Here is a 9273-nt window from a genome sequence, read left to right on the forward strand (position 1 = left end):
CAAGACCAGTGGGTTATTGTAATAAATAACAGATCAGGATAGACCCTAAGAACCCTAGATCTTGCCACAGCGAAATGCATCATCACCACCCTCTTTCGCAAGCACACATTGGGGAACGTCAAAGTATTGTGGTCTATTTGATTGGTCTGTACCAAGATTTTGGAAATTTCGCTTCTCCGAAGGTTCGTATTATCTATGGATTGGGGATTTCCATATCCAATTGACCACCTCTAGTGTTGTTGATTTCTATTTTTTTAGTATTTGGATACTAGCCTATTGAATAGTACATATTCGCCTCTTCATGTGTGGTATATTTACCTACACATTAAGAAACGAATATACAATAGCTGTCGAGGAATAATTATATACCTAATGCAACAGGAAAGAAACGGCAGCGCTTGCTCCACGAAAAATTTAAAGCCATACATTAAAAAGAAAACCGAGACGCATTGGATCGACTTGAAAAACATAAAAAAAAAACTCGAATGTAAGACTCACCCTTGGCAGAAAAGAAAGCCCTACATAACTTAAGAATGAGAAAAGACGAATAAACATGGTAAAAACAAAGAATGAAATGGAAAAATAAAGGAACATTGTACTTACAGTCCTAAGAAAATGAAATGAAATGAAATCTTTGAGTTTTACGTCCCACGCATATACCGGTTAGGCTAAAGGAAACGGTGATAATGAGAAATGAATGAAATGGTGGAATGAAGAAAGTGGGAGGAAACGGGAGAACCCCGAGAAAACCCACGCACACGGTGTTTGTCCACTACAAAGTTCATTTGGCGGGGGCTGGGGTTGAACCCCAAGCAAAAGAGGTGAACGCTCTTCCACTGAGCTTCCGCGGCCCTTAGTACTAAGAAGAATCCACTCATTTCGTCACTGGAATTTATTCATGTGCATTTACTAGTACCTTCTTCTTAATGAAATTACGGTACAACACGTGCTTCCTTAAATTTTATAGCTATCCATTATTACGCTAGTATGCGCACACATACAAACACAACCACCCACATCCAACACACACTCACACACACAAGAACAATGGGTTTTATTGACAGTGCAAAATTTAGGACTAAACTTTTATAACTCCAATTTAAGACACCTTTATTTTGGAGGTGAAAAATCGAAAAAGAAAGTACATCTTAAAATTAATTAATCTCTGAGGGATGAAAGCGAAAACACATAACCATTAATTTGAATTCTACGTTTATTAGTTATATGTACAATGTGCACGTTTTGTCGTATAAAATAATATTCATACTGTTTGTAATGCAACAAGAAACACTGATTGTCTATATTATTTGTAATACAAACAAGAAATATGTAGACAATGCATATCTGTTGGTTATAATCTAAAACTTACAGAGATCTTTTAACAATATAAAATAAAAAGAATTAAATTTTCCTATAAATTTCGTATGAAGGAAAACACCTTTCATAGTTATTGAAAGTACAGAAATACAGCATCATATCAAAAAAGCCTCACGTCCTTAAGTAGGTTAAAAATGGAGACTGCGGTAAGTATCCCACTTCTTCGTCTATTATATCAGTAGCAGTTTCTTCCATCTTTTAATTTTCGAAAGAGATGCCTTTACCTTGATTTCCAACAAAGCGAGGAGGAACAGGTCAACATGTTTCAAGCATGCCGAATCCTTTTCATCCGCAAACAACAAGGCAGATGGAAGTGAATATCTTTCTACTAACGTTTTGAAGATTTGTGGTAATTGTTCATTTGAAGATCTTTATTTTTACTCACGAATGATAAGTGTCTTTAAGGCTAGTTTGCACAACGTGAACTTTGCTCTTTTTTCCGCGGGAGTTAAATTTCATCGCCAGCTCTTTGGAAACCAAGCATCAGAGAAAGGTCCCTTATCCTCCCAACGATGACAAATAGGAACACTGAAACAGAAAAAAAAAAAATCATGAAAATCATAGTGCAATTTTTCAGGTGCGGAGAAAATTTAAAAAAAAAATAATTACAATACGTTATGTGCAACTACAATCAATACGCAATAAAACGATTAGTTACTGCACTCGCTTGCATGAAGTCACTTATTCTCAAAAATCCACTTTTAACGGCCTTCCATACAGCGAAATTAAACTACTATTAATTTTAGTTATTCTGTAATAGCTTAACTTTTGATTTTATTGCAGCTGTTAACTCTGATTGTTCAGGAGGATCAAAAAAGTTGGGGGATATAAAACTTTATATATACAAATACATGACAAATAATTCTGAAAGACTCATAGAAGCCTACATTACGTATGTTCTCATAATATAAAATGCCACTCTAAGACCAACTTTAGGATGTGAGCTAAAAGTGACGATCAAGTATATTGATACGATATTACAACTGATGCAAAAAAAAAAAACTTTGAGTTTTTCGTCCTACAGTTATGTCGGCTCGGCTAAAGGAGACGGTGATGATGAAGACTGAATGAAATGGTGGAATGAAGAAAGTGGGAGAACCTCGAGTAGACCCACGCACACTGTGTTTGTCCACCACAAAGTTCACTTTGCGGGGACTGGGATCATAACTGATGCAGACTGATGTAGTAAGAATAGTTTTTAGGGTATGAAACAAAGAACTTTCTAATAATAAAATAATATAGCTACTCATTTATCAAACACAACTGGACAACGATAGAAATTACATGTATTATCTTTCACTACTGCTATGTAACCCCCAAAATGAAGTCAAAATTCCGCATTTGCATATACTGACAGAACTGCGCTATCGGATGCAGCAATCTGACAAGCTGTACACAGGTGGAACTAACCAGAAAAGTTATCCTTCTACTGTGATAAGAAATTTTATCCTGAGTGGATACGATTTGGTAAGTTAAACTTATGATGCAAGACGAAACATACATTAGCATTTCAAAATATGACAAAAAATAAAGTGAAAATTACAAACAAAATGGTGTATAACTTATGTATTCCGAAAAATAAAAAATTGTGAGCAAACGCTCCCTCACTTGTTACTGGAGTATTTTTAAAAAATAAGACTTCTAGAACCAGAATTCTGTCACAAGCAGTAGGGTGAAAATCGTCACATTATTTGTTCTGAGCAGGGTTAGAACTTGCGGCAGTTATTATTATTATTATTATTATTATTAATAATAATAACAATAATAATAATAATAATAAAAAACTTCTCTTTGGTGAAAATTATATTTTACCCCTCTGTTGAGAAAAATATTTTCGGGAGGAGTACTTTTACCCATTCAAAAAAAAAAAAAAAAAAAAAAAAGCGCGAACACTATAACATGTGATACATTCCATATTAAAGCTTTGCTTATATATAAATAAGTCAAATAAAATAATTGCTGAAGGAATAAAAATTAATAAACAAGGAAATCTTTAAAAATCTAAAATAATAAATAAATAATTAAATAGAGTGTATCTGAAGAAGACAAGGGTAGTTGCTGAAACAGTTACATTTAAATAAAATTGGCGCAGCTGTGGCTCGGTGATAGAGCGTTCACCTCTGGTGCCTGGGGCCCCTGGTTCGATCCCAGCTCACTTCAAGCGGCTTTTCTTGGAGTTCTCCAATTTTTTCCCACATTCTTCATTCCACCATTTAATTCACTTCTCATCATCACCGACTCCCTTAGCCTCAGTGCCTGATCGTGGAACGTTAAATTGAATATTTCGTTTACATAAAAGTATTGCCTTGTTCAACAATTATTTTATTTTAGTTAAGTACTAATAAAATATTACTACTTTCTTTCATTTCTTCTTACTCGGCATTTTCTTACATGGGTATTATAAAATAACATGTCAAAAACTCACCTGTCGCAACTCTGGTATGTATGTCATCCTCCTCAGTGATATTTCTAGAGCAGCTCGACGAGCAGAAAGGGGTCAGAGTTACGGCTTTCAAGTTCAGTTAAGAAAGATTCCGTGCTAGGTGGTCTGCTGTTGATCAATTCATCATTTGCAGGAGCATTGGCCACACGCTCTGGAAAGTGGGAGTACATGCAAGGCTTATTTTAGCAAATAACATGTATTTACAGCTAGGCTTATTACAACGACTAAATACATTTAACATGAAATGAAGCAGTTTAATTTCATGTAAACAGTAAAGTGAGTTTTTACTGCATTTTGTATTTAAAAAAAAAAAAAATGAGAGCTTATAGAGGAAAATGAGTTGGCAGGAAAATATCAGCCATAAATTTCACATGCTTTCTGTTCTGGATATTTTCAGCGTAAAGGACGGTGTGAACAAGAGTCTGAAATCGTCTCAACCTCGGTGCAGGAATGATCACTTCTTAAATGGAAAGATACATAAAATAAATATTGACAAACTTGTGGACAGATAGATTTTATGGATTATTGTCTGCACGTTGTTAACAAGAACCAGGGATCGGAAAATCTTTGAGTTTTACGTCCCACGGTTATGCCGATTAGGCTAAAGGAGACGGTGATGATGAGTAATGGATGAAATGGTGGAATAAAGAAAGTGGGAGGAAACGGGAGAACCCCGAGAAAACCCACGCACACGGTGTTTGTCCACCACAAAGTTCACTTGGCGGGGCTGGGATCGAACCCGGGACCCCAAGCCCCAGAGGTGAACGCTCTACCACTGAGCCACCGCGGCCCCATAAGAAGCAGGGATCGGATTTGAGAACGGAGTGAGAGCGTAAAATATCGCATCTTGAACACAAAGAACACAAATGACTACCTGCGTTTTCGAACGCGGACATTTTTTGAAAAAAAAAAAACACCAAGACAAGTAATTTCTTGCTATGTATTGCTTCATTTAAATTCTGCAACGTGTAAAATAAAAAATCTTACATTTATAATACAAGCTTGAAAAAAATCAAGAGCTCCAATTCTGAGGTAGGTTTTATTTTTTAAAAAATAAAAATATCCTACTCTGGGAGGGGCAGCAGATATGTAAGCCCCGAAGCAATGAGGTATGTTTTTTTTTTTACTGATGGGCTGCAGTGCCTGTGGTAGAGCGTTCACTTCTAGTGCGTGGGGTCCCTGGTTCGATCCCAGCTCGTGCCAAGTGGACAAACACCATGTGCCTGAGTTTTCTCGACATTCTCCCGTTTTCGCCCACTTTCTTCATACCACCATTTTTCACATTTCATTATCACCATCTTCCTTAGGCTCGGTGCCTTTCCTGGGGAGTGAAACTAAATATTGAATTTCATTTCTTTTTAATGATGAGGAATTGGTGTTCTAACTGAAAGCAGGTTTTTGACCCAAAGAGGCTTCCATTGTTAATGCGCAGCCCCCAACCACGGTCCCTTAATAAGACATTTGGTTTCCTTTGAAACGTTTCACGATTAGCAGTGGAAATCATAATAATATAGTCATGTAAGGATACTTAATTGAGCTGGAATATATTTTTTTGAACTTCAGTGGCAACATTGATAAGTATCCATCATCACATGCTGGCACTGGAGTAAGTACTGTAATCTAAAATGCGAGGGAGCTGTCTACTCAATTAATGAAGAAAATATTCGAACAGTCAAAAACCCGTTACATTATTATGATTTCCACACCGAATTCTGTAGCACAGTTACGGTAGCCAAGTGTCTTGTGAGGGTGTGTAGGGCGATGCTTGCAGTTTGAGAGTGCTCTCAACTGGAGTAATATCCTCCCACTGATTATGCACATATACAAGGGGGGCACTACTTTAGCAAACGGGTCTACCAAATATTCATCGATTTTGTGGATTTTTTCACTAAATTTAAGACAGTAGTGCTACAAAAGGCTAAACAAAACATAACTGAGTGAGCGAAGGGGTTAGAACTTCCATAGGGCTCGTTGTTTCTAACTCTGAAGTCATACACGATTGGCATTGCAACAATTGCCGAGGGTCATTTCCCAAAAGGGTTCACTCGAGCAGTCGGTTCTACCTAACAGGAAATTCATAGGTAACATACGATGTGAAACATATTTTTGTGAAGGAATGAAAGTGTGAATGTAAGTAATTAATGTCAATACACAGCAAATTGAAATGAATTTTGGGCATTATTTGGGCAGACGGTTCTACCAAATTTTGACATATTTCTTACAGTTTCATATCAGGTTAGAACAATGCATTTCTTTTAGCAGAGCATTAACTAAATCAGAAGCTCCATTAGTGCTTGCAGATTGACTTCAGGCCTCAGTACAAATACAGCGTGGACGTAAAGCGTAACAATTTCAGTGAATAAAACATGAACCAATTTATATCAACTCCCCACTAAAATGCAGGAATAATATATAACCGAGTCAGGGTAGGAGCGGCAGCGACGGGATGCGTCCGTAGGGAACAGGCGCGTCAGCGACGTCTAAACGAGAATAGTGGAAGAGCACACTTACATATACAATACTTTCACTAATCACTTAAAATTCAATTCAATATGCTGTACACTGACAGTAATTACTTATATTCACACTCTCATTCCTTCATGAAAAATGTTTCTTATAATATTTTACCTATAAATTTTCTATTTGGTAGAACCGTCTGCTCGAGTGAAGGCGCATTTTGAGTGATAGTGAAAGCATTGTAAACGTAAGTGTGCTTTTCCACTATTCTTCTTTACGCGCATAGTCCCCGTCGCTGACGTGCATGTTCCCTAGGAACGCACCCCCTCGTTGCCGCTCGGGCCCTCTTGCTGTGCTCCTGCACTGATTCCAATAGAATGCATTTGTGCTTTTTAGTGGGCACCTAGCAAAAGTTGTTTCGTGTTTTATGCACTGTACTTAATATGCCACGCGTCGGGAAGATTCTAGAACACAAGTCCCCCATATAGGTTAACAACTAGATTGGTTCTTTTCTGTACCAAAGTTTAACATTTAATTCACATGTATTGTTGAGCGAGCGTCAGCGAGTGAAGGCGGGTTAGAGCCCCGCACGGCACGTTCTTTTCTGTCTTTGTTACAATTAAGTGGGAAGGGGGACCTGTGTTCTAGAACCTTGCCCCATGCGTCTACTCTATATTTATACTAACCCCCGTGAAGGCAATCTGCAATTAGTAATGGAGCTCCTCATTTAGTGCATATTAAGCTATAGGAAATACAATGCTCTAACCTAACCTGAAAATGTAAGAAATGTATCAAAATTTAGTAGAACCGTCTGTTCCAGTAATGCCTCCAAAAGCATACATTTACTGTCATCTCGTTGTTTCCTTGTATTTAGCAATCTTTCGCCTTGGCAAATAGTACCACAATGTGTGCAGTTTTTATTATACGGATCCATAGTATAAGTAGTAGTAGTAGGAACGGGTTAGAAGAAGCCCCGCGGAGGTTGGTTGGTCCTGTTCTTGACATGAAATAGGCAAACTTTTTGTATATTTTACAATCTATGGATCTGTATAGTAAAACTGCACCACAGAATGACATACCTTCCCATGCATACTCACTCCCATGTACGGTTTATTGAGAATAATAAAACATACATTATCGTTTTACTCCCTTCACTATTAATATTTTATATAGTATTCTACCTAAAATATTTAATTTGATACAGGCGTCTGCAAATGTTAACCTAATGGAGGTATCCAAGTTCTTTCTACGGTATTTTAATACAATGTAATAAGAAACCATAGGCAACGCTGTATGAGGAGCTAATCTTCACAATTATAATACTCAATCTGCTGAATTTTACACAGAATGCACTAGATAGGAATAGGATAGAAATTATACTTACTTGTCTTAAAGCTGACCTTTATCACAGGTGCCTTTAATAAACACATTATGTATATTCACATACCATCAAAACACGATTCTGCAAATGGCTCACGATTCCCAGCATGCACTGCTCGCAGTTACAGTACGGGGAACGTCCGCGCTTCTTAGCACCTAAAAAAGACGTCTATTTTTGGTGACGTTCGACACGTGATTCTTTCTACCATTCTGGCACGTGATAAACACGTACAATTTAGGTCATGTTTGACACGTCATTTTTGTTACCATTTTGGTACGTGATAAAGACGTTCCAAATTTTCAAAAGACGTCATTTTGAATTCGAACCCCCAAAAAAGACGTGTTTATGACGTGAGTGTGCTACTTGGGATGACGTTGCTCAGTAATTAGACATATTCCAATATAATTACATAGCTTAGAAAATAATAATATAAATTAGGAAATTTTAGATTGGAAAGTTTTTTGTACCCAGTGTACGCAAATACGGGACATTTTGGCGTCCCGGGAAAATTTTTCGGGACACCGGGAATGGTAGTGAACGGATGGTTACCCTAGGTTAGGGTCCCACGTTGAGCTGTAGTTCACGTCCGATGTAGCCTCACTGATATAGTCGAAAGAGACGGAGCAAGAGGCATTTTTTTTCTAAGATATCCTCTGTATCGAAAACAAATATTAGACCCCAATCAATAAATTCCAACATTTACACTACTTTATACTTTACTAGCTATGCACGTGCCTTTGGAGAATGGGGTTCCGGATTCGAATCCTGTGGGAGATCATTGAAAAGTTTCAGCGCATAAAGGTTGTTTAGATTCCACCTTAAACTGTAGGTTCACATCTTGTATAGCTTCGGTACTGAAAGGACCGCTAAATTCCAAGCCACCAAGTATTAAATTTACATCATGATATTTTTAACCAATTCTCTGGTTTAATCTTTTAATTTTTTTCTTCTCATGATTTAGGCTAATTCTGAAATTCCTACTCTCTACCAATTTCAGCACCTTATTTTCAGTTTCAGAACAAAGTTGATAAAACACGAGCAGTTGCAGTTAAAATAAATAAATAAAATAAAATTACATATCTTTCCCAGGAATATTTCTAAGCTGCATGGAAAGAAATGTCTGGAAACTGAAACATTATGTGTTTGTTTTACAAAACTAAATTTCGAAATAATTTGGCAACGTAGTTTTTCGGTGATTTCAAAGACTGGAAAGAGAATAAGATGTATTGAATCCCAATTTAAAATTATGGTCTTTGCTGTTTAAAACATTTTCGATATACCTAAGTACCAAACTATTAGAGGTGGCATTTTCCGCCTTTCTCTTGTGAACACATCTATGGCTTAGACCATCTAAGGGCAATTGTTCCATCATCTAACATATCCACCCCATAAAATGCCGCATAGCCGGCCCTGACCCTTTCGGGCTGTTGCGCCTTAAGGTTTGGTATATATTAGGTATATTGGAAGTTGGCACAACTGTAACAAAGTATTTATTATTATTATTATTATTATTATTATTATTATTATTATTATTATTATTATTATTATTATTATTATTATTATTATTATTATTATTATTCATAGTGAACATACAATTTAGCTCGATGTAACTCTA

At 36.8% G+C, this 9273-nt stretch overlaps 1 long non-coding RNA gene across 1 annotated transcript; it reads right to left on the reverse strand.

Annotated features, from left to right (window-relative positions):
- Window positions 1-1738: 1738 nt before the first annotated feature.
- On the reverse strand, window positions 1739-7537 carry LOC145681698 (uncharacterized). Its single transcript, XR_014130859.1, has 3 exons — window positions 7459-7537; window positions 3803-3971; window positions 1739-1905 (listed from the first exon to the last, which is right to left on the reverse strand). It is a non-coding gene; the product is annotated as an uncharacterized LOC145681698 (long non-coding RNA).
- Between the last annotated feature and the right edge of the window lie 1736 nt (window positions 7538-9273).

This window comes from Thermobia domestica, chromosome 3 (assembly GCF_964235325.1).
Source record: "Thermobia domestica chromosome 3, izTheDome1.hap1.1, whole genome shotgun sequence".
Taxonomy (NCBI): Eukaryota; Metazoa; Arthropoda; class Insecta; order Zygentoma; family Lepismatidae; genus Thermobia; species Thermobia domestica.